This window comes from Odocoileus virginianus, chromosome 11, assembly GCF_023699985.2.
Source record: "Odocoileus virginianus isolate 20LAN1187 ecotype Illinois chromosome 11, Ovbor_1.2, whole genome shotgun sequence".
Classification (NCBI taxonomy): domain Eukaryota; kingdom Metazoa; phylum Chordata; class Mammalia; order Artiodactyla; family Cervidae; genus Odocoileus; species Odocoileus virginianus.
The window spans coordinates 68,299,032-68,310,474 of record NC_069684.1 but is presented as its reverse complement, the minus strand read 5'-3'; the positions used below and the strand labels follow the sequence as shown (position 1 = coordinate 68,310,474).

General features: G+C 35.7%; 1 pseudogene; it reads right to left on the bottom strand.

Moving 5' to 3' along the window:
* Positions 1-9,757: 9,757 nt before the first annotated feature.
* LOC110141822 (cell cycle control protein 50A pseudogene) lies at positions 9,758-11,062 on the bottom strand (annotated as a pseudogene).
* Positions 11,063-11,443: the final 381 nt, after the last annotated feature.

The window sequence follows — 11,443 nt, the reverse complement described above, 5'->3', positions numbered from 1 at the left end:
CTCAGTGTATATGCCCAGAAGTGTGATTGCCGGATTGTATAGAAGATCTATTTTCAGCTTTTCAGGAATCTCCACACTGTTCTCTATATTGGCTGTACTAGTTTGCAGTCCTAGCAGCAGTGTAAGAGTGTTCCATGTTCTCCCCACCCTCTCCCAACATTTATTGTTTGTAGACTTTTTGATAGCAGACATTCTGACCAGCATGAGATGGTCCCTTATTGCAGTTTTGATTTCCATTTCTCTGATAATGAGTGATGCTGAGTATCTTTTCGTGTGTTTGTTAGCCATCTGAATGTGTTCTTTGGAGAAATGTCTGTTTAGTTCTTTGGCACATTTTTTGATTGAATTGTTTATTTTTCTGGTATTCAGCTGCATGAGCTGTTTGCATATTTTTGAGATTAATTCTTTGTCATTTGCATTGTTTGTTATTATTTTCTCCCATTCTGAAGGCTGTCTTTTCACCTTGCTTATAGTTTTCTTCATTGTGCAAATGCTCTTAAGATTAATTATGCCCCATTTGTTTATTTTTGCTTTTATTTTCATTATTCTGGCAGGTGGGTCATAAAGGATCCTGCTGTGATTTATGTCAGAGAGTGTTTTGCCTATGTTTTCCTCTTGCAGTTTTATAGTTTCTGGTCCTACATTTATATCTTTAATCTATTTTTAGTTCATTTTTGTGTATGGTGTTAGAAAGTGTTCTAGTTTCATTCTTTTCCAAGTGATTGACAAGTTTTCCCAGCACCACTTGTTAAAGAGATTGTCTTTTCTCCATTGTATATTTTTTCCTCCTTTGTCAAAAATAAGGTGTCCATAGGTGCGTGGATTAATCTCTGGGCTTTCTATTTTGTTCCATTGATCTATATTTCTGTCTTTGTACCAGTACTGTTCTGTCTCAGTGATTGTAGCTTTGTAGTAGAGCCTGAAGTTAGGCAGTTTGATTCCTTCAGTTCCATTCTTCTTTCTCAAGATTGCTTTGGCTATTCAAGGTTTTTTGTGTTTCCATAAAAATTGTGAATTTTTTGTTTTAGTTCTTTGAAAAATGCTATTGATACGTTGGTAGGGATTGCATTGAATCTATAGATTGCTTTGGGTAGTATACTCATTTTCATTCTATTGATTCTTCTGATCCAGGAATATGATATATTTTTCCATCTATCTGTGTCCCAGTTTATTTTTATCCTCTATTTCTTTGCACTGATCACTTATGAAGGTTTCCTTATCTCTCCTTTCTAATCTTTGGGCTCTGCATTCAGATAAATACAGACTATTCCTTTTCTCCTTTGCCTTTCACTTCTCCTCTTTTCTTAGCTATTTGTAAGACCTCCTCTGATAACCATTTTGCCTTTTTTGCATTTCTTCTTCTTGGGGATGGTTTTGATCATCACAAAATGTTACAAACCACTGTCCATAGTTCTAAAGGCACTTTATCTGTCAGATGTAATCCCTTGAATCTATTTGTTACTTCCACTGTATAATCACAGAAGATTTGACTTAGGTCATACCTGAATAGTCTAGTGTTTTTCCCTACTTTCTTCAATGTAAGTCTAAATTTGTCAATAACAAGCTCATGACCTGAGCCACAGTCAGTTCTTGGCCTTGTTTTTGATGACTGTATAAAGCTTTTCCATCTTTGGCTGCAAATAATATAGTCAATCTGATTTGAGTATTGGCCATCTGGTAACGTCCATGTGTAGAGTCGTCTCTTGTGTTGTTGTAAGAGGGTGTTTGCTATGACCAGTGCATTCTCTTGGCAAAACTCTGTTAACCTTTGCCCTGCTTCATTTTGCACTCCAAGGCCAAATTTGCCTGTTACTTCAGGCATATCTTGACTTCCTACTTTTGCATTCCTATGATGAAAAGGACATCTCTTTTTTTGGAGTTAGTTATGGAACATCTTGTAGGCCTTCATAGAACCATTCAACTTCTGCAGCTTCAGCTTTAGTGATTGGGGCACAGACTTGGATATGTGATATTGAATGAAATATCATTTTGGCTTGGAAATGAACAAAAATTATTCTGTCATTTTTGTGAACACACCCGAGTACTGCATTTAGGACTCTTGTTGACTATGAGGGCTTCTCCATTTCTTCTAAGGGATTCTGGCCCACAGTAGGAGATATAATGGTCATTTGAATTAGATTTGCCCTTTCCACTCCATTTTAGTTCACTGATTCCTAAAATGTCGATGTTCACTCTTGCCATCTCCTGTTTGACCACCTCCAATATATTTTGATTCATGGACTTAGTATTCCAGATTCCTATGCAATATTGTTCTTTACAGCATCGGACGTTACCTCCATCACCCTTCACATGTGCAACTGGGTTTTGTTTTCACTTTGGCTCATCTCTTCATTCTTTCTGGAGCTATTTCTCCACTCTTCTCAAGTATCATTTGAGCACCTACTGGTCTGGGGGAGTTCATCTTTCAGTGTCATATCTTTTTGCTTTTTTGTATTGTTCATCAGATCTCAAGGCAAGAATACTGGTTTGTCATTTCCTTCTCAAGTGGACCATGCTTTGTCAGAACTCTCCACCATGACCCATCAATTTTCCGTAGCCCTACACAGCATGGTTCGTAGTTTCATTGAGTTAGACAAGACTGTGATCCAGGTGATCAGTTTGGCTCATTTTCTGTAATTGTGGTTTCCATTCTGTTTGCCTTCTGATGGGTCATTTAGGTCACTATAGAACACCAAATAGAACTCTATGGGCTGTGCAGTAGATTCCCATCAGTTATGTATTGTACAAATAATAGCATATATATGTCAATTCCAATGTCTCAATTTTTCCCACTACCACCCTTTCCCCTTTGGAATCCATCCCCACCCCCCACCATGTCTATGTCTCAATGTCTACTTTGCCAGTAAGATCACTTTAACCATCTTTCTAGGTTACACATATATGCATTAATATACTATATTTGTTTTCCTTTTTCTGACTTACTTCACTATGTATGACAGTTTTTAGTCAGTGCAAATGACAGTTTCATTCTTTTTTGTGTCTGAGTGATATTCCATTTTATATGTGTACCACGTCTTTATTTTTCTGCTGATGGATATTTAGGTTGCTTCCATGTCCTGGCTATTATAAATAGTGCTTCAGTGAACATTGAGGTGCCTATTTCTTTTTGAATTATGATTTTCTCTAGGTATATGCTTGGGGCTTCCCAGATAGCTCAGTTGGTAAAGAATCCACCTGCAATGCAGGAGACCCTGGTTCTATTCCTGGATCGGGAAGGTCCTCTGGAGAAGGGATAGACTACCCACTCCTATATTCTTGGGCTTCCCTTGTGGCTCAGCTGGTAAAGAATCAACGTACAATGCAGGAGACCTGGGTTCAGTCCCTGGGTTGGGAAGATCCCCTGGAGAATGGAAAGGCTACCCACTCCAGTATTCTGGCCTGGAGAATTCCATGGACTGTATGGTCCATGGGGTTGCAAAGAGTCAGACACGACTGAGTGACTTTCATTTCACTAGGTATGTGCTTAATAGTGGGATTGTTAGGTCCTATGGTAGCTCCATATTTAGTTTTCCAAGGAACCTCCATAATGTTCTCCACAGTGGCTGTACCAATTTACACTCTCACCAACAGTGTAGGAGTGTTACCTTTTTTCCAAACCACCTACAGTATTTATTGTTTGTAGATTTTTTAATTTTTTTAATAATGGCCATTCTGACTGGTGTGAGCTGATACTTCTTTATAGCTTTGATTTGAATTTCTCTAGTAATTAATGATATGGGCATGTTTTCATGTGTTTTTTGGCCTTTTTTATGTTTTCTTTGGAGAAATGTCTATTTAGGTCCCCCCCCCATTATTTTTTTTTTAATTTTATTATTGGATTTGCTTTTTTTCTTTATATTGAGTTGCATGAGCTATTTGTATATTTCCCAAGTTAATCCTTTGCCAGGAGCTTCATTTGCAAGTTTTGTTTTGTTCCCCCCCCACTCCATTCTGAGGGTTGCCTTTTTGTGTACTTTAAGCTTTTTTTTTTTTTGCTGTGCAAAAAAGTTTTTAAGTTCAATTAGGCCTCATTTGTTAATTTTTGTTTTTATTTTCATTACTTTAGGAAGTAGGTCAAAAAAGATCTTGCTGCAATTTATGTCAAAGAGAGTTCTACCTGTTTTTCTCTAAGAGCTTTGTAGTATTTGACCTTACATTTAGATCTTTAATCCATTTTGAATTTATTTTTGTGTATGATGTTAGAAAGATGATAGATATTTTACACAACAATTTTGGATGTTCTGGATAGCAGATGACACCTCTTTTGTAAATACCAATATTTTTATGACATTTCCTTCCCTAAGATTTGTGACACCTTTCTTCTATACTCTCAGATTTACCTTGTAGATTATTCTTGGGGGGGCACAAATACATAGAGACTATCTGCATTATCAATAACTTGAAACCTTTTAAACAAATGACTAGCTTTGAGAAGTTTTTCAGAACCTAAAACTATCATCTTATGATAGCTCGATGAATTTGGGAAATTATTTTGTGAAGTTAGAATCCATTCTTCTCCAACTTTGAGTACACAATATAGATCTCAAATACAGATATGAAAGTCAGAGACAGCAGAAGATGACACAAGAAAGTCCTGGGAGGGGGTGGGGGAGTTTCCCCACTGGTCCATGTGTTGTTAAGGGGGATGATTGCTCAGTAGAATACAGTCCCCACCTTTATGAAGACGACATCATGATCATATATATAGCCCAGGAAGATGGACATGATGAAGTTCCCCACTTACAAAGACGGCTCCACGTCTAGAGGAGTGTGATTCAGCATCACTCCTAAGTACACAGACCTTGACCCTCAGAGCAGAGCTCCTCTCTAAGGTCAGTTCTCTGGTCTAATATCCTTTGCATTAAACTATCATCGTATTTAATTATGCTTCCTCTGTCTCTGACACATTCCTGTCTACACTGCTCTTATAGTTCCTGTTCATAGATTTATAAATAACCTTTGCAGACAATAAGGAAAAAGCTCAATTGAACTTTGTATCTGGATTCCATAGATGAAACCACTAACAACATTTAAACAAAATCATATCTTCCTTCCTTTTTGGCAAGAATGGATAGGTTTTTGCCAAACTTTTTTCAGAAGCAAAAAGGACTTATGTTTGCTTCCTGCAGTTGATGGCTATGAAGCAATTTTATTTCTCGCTGAAAACTGACTTTCTCCTCATAATATTGCCATTATATTATTAAATTTTCCCAAGAATTTTTTATTCAATACCTATTATGTTATACATAAGGAATTATGTTATACATAAGTTCTCATAGATACTCAACAAAGAATGTTGGTAAAATTTACCTTTTTGAAGGAAAGAATATCTGTCAAGGGTTAGACTTGTATAATTAGACATTGCACTTCCTGATGTTTAACTCACCCACATTTCTTTAAAATGCTGTTTTGATTTATTTACTGGTGCAAAGCATATTTGTAGTACTTTCTTCATTGAATTTGGGGTGAATTAAATCATCATTTATGTAGACCCATAGTAGGATGTGCTGCACATGGAAATTATGGTTCTTTTCACTTTCTTCTTTCTTTTCTTTCACATACTTTTCCTTCACATCTCATCTTCCTCTTCCCTCCTTTTTTCCAAGACCTCCTCCTCTTCCTCAATATTATTATTGCCAATATTAGCATTGGTATGATGGGCACCTCAGGACAACTGGGATCTCATTTACTCAGCAATATGTATTAGGAACCATTGAAAACAAAGCATTAGATTGGGTTGGCCAAAAGTTCATTCTGGATTTTCAGTAAAATGTTCAAATACTTAGTTGTAAATTTTAAAGGAAGAAAAAACACAAGAGATAAAATTATCAGCGTTTAAGGAAAGGCCTAAAGACCTATTCCTTCATTATTTGTCTTTAGAGACATAGATGTAACACCTTTATCTGAAATTAATACTGGAATTCCCTACATAAAAATGTAGCCTCTTGTTTCAAGAGGAGGTGCTTTCATTAATGGTTACACCAGAGGTGTCTCCCAAGAGGAATGGTGGCTGCTTCTTGCTCATCTCCTCGCATGTCTTTCTTTCTTTTTTATCTTTCTCAAGTTCCAGTCCCAGTCTTTATTTTTATTTTTCTAAAGAACTGACTTTGACCATTTAGCTAAATTACAATCCTCAATGCCACTAAGCCCCTATCGTTTTAAACAAAAGTCTCACAAATAATTCATGTGTTTGTTATTCTATTTTTACTGATATGTTCTATAAAATTTAGGGCTATAATCCCAACTAGCCTTAGGAAGTAGGGGTTGTATATTTCCAAAATACCAAACACTCTTCTGGGCTTTGTAATTTGTATTCAATTATGATTTATCATGTAATTCCAAATCACAATGCTATGAGCTCATAAAGAAAATTATATTTATGTATGTGAAACATCTTTTGTTCAATCTTTAATTACAGGCATGATATTTCTAACCAAGTCAATTTTGCCTGGCATATACTTTCATAGGTTGTCTACATGCCAACTGTAAGGGTCAGCAGTATTTTCTAGATGGTAAGGTGTTTTATAACCATTATTCTGGTTTTTATTTCATAGTTCTGTGAATCCTTTTATTTATTATTTATAGGTGCATCTATATAATATTAAAAACAATTCAAAACAAAATCTCAAAGACACCTTGCATTTTTTTCATGTAAAGTTACATTATACACACACACACACACATACACATTCAATTTTAACCAATGATTATTTGTCATATATTGTAAGTAGAGGTATGCCTGTAATATATAGTCACACATGTTATACAGTATTTGATGTGTAGAGTTTTCTATATTAAGGTTTTCTGTATTAAACTTTAAAAATTGTTAATTTTTCAACTCAGACACAAAGGCAGTATTACAAGAGACAGGCAAAGATGTATGATATTAATGTCATTACTGAGTAAACAGAGTAAGAAGCTATCAGAAACTAGATAATGTTATGTGAACACTCAGTATTAGCAAGAATGTGCCTGACCTTAATTTTTTGCTGAACACGTATGTTCTTTTTCCTTTGGTCTTTCTCAGATATTCACAGAAACACCTCTTTCCTTATAAAATATTCTTCTTTCTACATTTCATCTGTGAAAACAAATTAAAGTGAGCAGAATGTACTTTAAAAAAAAAAAAAATCAGCAGGCAGTCCTGCTGAAGACCCAAGCTGTTTATGGAGATAATACTGAAGAGAAACTTAAGTCACCTAATTAAAATATATATTCAGAAAATATAGGGTTGTTTTAGAAGTACACATATTTTAAAGAACTTTGGGGAGGTTTTATTTTTAATTTTTTTTTTCTGTAAAATTTAAGGTGACTTCAGAGATTGCCATTATAGAGTGTAGGAATTAGAGAGAGTTTTGAAAAGCCCATGAAAGAAAGTTTTAGTGAAAGAAATGCTTGCAGCAAGATATTTTTTTTTAATTTTTTTCATTTTTATTAATACAGAATATACTAACAGTAAGTTATCTTTCAATATAATCAAGGTTATAAATAAACTGTTACTAACTCATAAACAAATAACAGTCACTTGACTCTTCTCTTGGTTGAATAATTCTCTATTAGGTAGTACAGTTATTTTTACCAATTTATTTTTAAACTGCTTTATGATTTTAAAGAAATTTCTTAGTCTTTACTTATTAAATAATTCCATAAATTGGGAACTTCATATATCACAATTATTTCCAGCAAGTTAATGCATTCTCCAATACCTTCTACTCAGCCTAGTTGTCTTAAACTGCATTCTGACTCTTTGAAAGCTGAGTATGACATCAGTGTTTCCAAAAGGTGAGCATAAAGCCCGTAAGAAAGAAATGTTTTCCTTCCTTCCCCCAGTCACAGAGGCCATATGAGTGTTCCACATTCTTCATATTTAGCAACAGGAATCCCTTACAACTCAAATGGCAGCAGACAAGGGAGAACTTAGGCCATCAATGTACTTTTAAAACAGATAAAACTCCAAATATATTTTAAGATTCCATCTTCACCACAGATGACAAAGGGATGCAGAGGCTCTTTGACTTTTCTGTAGCAGTAATCCTGGTCCTCCAGTTAGAAAAAGAGACACAGGATGGCAGTCCTTAAACAGCACAAACTGAATCCACAAATACTGGGAGAAGCCCTCTCCCCTATTGATATATCCCAAAAAATACATTGCCATGTGCAAGAGGGTCAATTATCAGAATAAATAACCATATTCTGAAGGACTGACAAAAACAAAGAATAGTTTTACACAAAGAATACCCTATGCACTCAGAAATTTCAGGATAACCATACATTAAGTACCTCATGCAAGTAATATTCTGTTAAGTATGAACTACAAGTTCTTTTAACTGAATTTCATATTCTACAAAACTTAAGTGTGGCACATTTCTACTATTACCATTACATTATTTTTTTTTAAATGTAGTCAAAATTGATACATTACACAGAACTTTTGATTGAAAATATAACCAAAGGAAACCATTACAAACTCTTAATTCAAACGGCATTTTTCTATACAAACATGAGTTATTTTAGTTTAAAAAAAATAGCCATTTCAATGCAATTAAGCCATCTCTGATTAATACATACATTTCATGCATGTGAAAAAATAAGTTTACATTCAAGAATCAGTTCCATAGCAAACAAATTACAGCATTTATTCAAGAAGGAATATTAAAAATAATTCCAGGTAATAGAAAATAAAATAACTTCATGCATATATATTATAATTTATCATGTACATACTCCAAAATCTCCAGAATTTAATTAGGAAATTTAAAGAATTTCTTTTGAAAGTACGTCTTAGAAAAACCAACCAAAACAATTGGTGCCGTAACTAAAGAGAATGTCCATACACATCCACATTTGACCTACATGTAAAAACTGGATGAAATATAGAGGAAATAAAGGTTACTGTTTTCCAAAATCTCTGCAATATAATATTAGTACTTAGGTCAAAACACTTACCTGCAAATTAAAAACAGCTTGAGGTATTTCCAAGGCTGAAGCAAATTTCTGAATGTTAAATACCACAAGAATGAAAACAGTCTCCTTTGAACACTTAAACCTGGTTTACAGTTGAGACAGAAGACAAGGTCTGCCAAGAAGTTTTCCCATCTCACCTATATCCTTGGATCCCTGATGAAGTGTAAGCTTCAAGGGAAATGGTCACATGTAAAAACAGCAAGCAAGATGAGTTTCCTGACTGCAACATCTTAGCCAAAATGGAAAGTGGAATTTTAAATTCTCCTGAGACCCACCTGACATCTTCAGACACAGCATTAATTCCTATGTTAGACAGGTTAAGCATGTCCTTTGAAATCAAATCTAATCTTGACAACTGTACTGGATAAGCTGAATACAGGAATCATCTCAACAAAGATGGTACTTTAAGCCTTTACACATGACACATGAAAATGATGAAGTGTTTTATTTAGATTTGGTCTTTCTTCATCTTTTTGTAACTCTGGATCCTGAAAACTTAGCAAGTCGTTATACTCATACATCTTATAATCCCTTTCTTCACACAACAGGCACACATATACAGTATCATATGTCAATATATTATCATCAACACAGCATAAACATATAAGCAGCAGATGCGTTTCACATGAAAGAGGCTCTATGCATCACATAGCCTGTCCCAACAACAACAAAAAAAACAACAGAATGCCATTTCAGCAGTTACAGTGTTGATATGATCAGTATAGCTAATCTGTTTTATACCCGTCATATATTTTGGTAAGTCATCCATAAGGAAGAAGCAGAAGACAAAGACTGCTTTTTAAAAAATGTTATGTGCCAACTTCAAAAATGACATACTAACCAGAACATAGCATCTGAAAGCTAGGTTGAATAGGACTGGCCTCGATGCACATGCAGTAAATTTGTTTTCAGAATATAAAATTAAATGGTAATGTCAGCAGTATTACTACTGTTTCCATATTTATGATTAATTACTAGCAGTACAACTCCCAGAAGAAAGGAGATGGATCCAATAGCAATGTAAGCAATCCCCAAAAATGGATTTTTTTTCCTCCCATCCATGAAATGGTACTCAAGATCATCCGCTTCCATCCATCAAATGAATGTACAGGGTAATTGTATGTGATATTCAAATAGTATCGACTAGCTGGTAATGTTGGATGTAAATCATTTCTCCGCTCTATAAGACGATATAACTTACGAAAAGTAGGTAATGCTGCAGTACGCATCCAAACAATAAAATCCTCATTTATGAATCCATTATTATCTTCGTCAGAATCCAACATGTAAACTGGTTTAACCCAGTTTACTGGCTTTGTTGTGCTTTGAATCGTTCTGCTAATGGGTCTGTTCCCGGGGGATTTCTGAATTTTACATTTTTATCTGTCCACCAAGCAATACCTTTCTTTTTCAAAGGAACAGGCATAAGATCAGATGCATTGCCAACCTGAAACAATTCTAGTGTATCATTAAACATGCTGTTGGCTATAGCCCCACAAGGAGCAATTGGTTTGTCTTCATTTCTTCGATAAGGCTCACACTCCTTACTGGGATTAAGCAAAGCACTAGGATCTCCATTTAGCTGACCATCATCTTGAGTTTTCACATAGCGACGATGGTTTTGATAGAAATTAGACAGTCCATAATACATAAACACATTGCCCTCAAATGACTGTTCCAGTGTGAAGTTAATGGTACAAATACAAGGTGTCACATTCGGAGACAAACATTTATAGCAGGGACTGGAAGGATCTGTTCCTGTATAATCAATCTCGATCTTGCGAATGTTGTTGGAAGTGACGAAGATGCCGATGCCAATGGGGATGAAGATGAGGCCGATGATGAAGAAGGTGGGCAGCACCGTCCCAGCCGTCAGGGTGGGCTGTCAAGCCGGCAGCCGTTGCTGTTTGAAGGCCGTGTTATCTGGTCTCTGGGTCTTTGCGGTGCCCCCGGCAGGACACGGGGGCCCACCGTCCACTTCATCCTTCGCGTTATAGTTCATCGCCATCGACCCCCGGGGCGCGGCTCCGCGACGCGCAGGTGGACGGCCCAGGGGACCCGCCTGCTGACCCTGACAGAAGACGCGCAGGCACCGCCGCCGCCGCCCTTAGGATTTTTTTTTCCTATTGTACTCACCAGATGCTTTGGTAATTTTCATTTTGTTTACTTTTACTATGCATAAAAGTAAAGAGATAAATATTAAACTGACTTTGAACTTGACAAGGGCAGTAATTAAAATCACTGGTTTAAACATGCATGAAAAAGGTATCACTGTCACCAAGTTAGGACAGAGAAGATCATGGAAAATCAATTCTACACGTACTTAAAGCAAGGTATATTTTATATACATTCAATGATATTAACCTTCAAAGTTTATATGATAAAGAGAGCAGTATGAGATGATGAATGATAGAAAACATAACGGTTTTCATTTCTATAGTGACAGAAAATCTAAAGAGAAGATTAGCAATTTGATGCA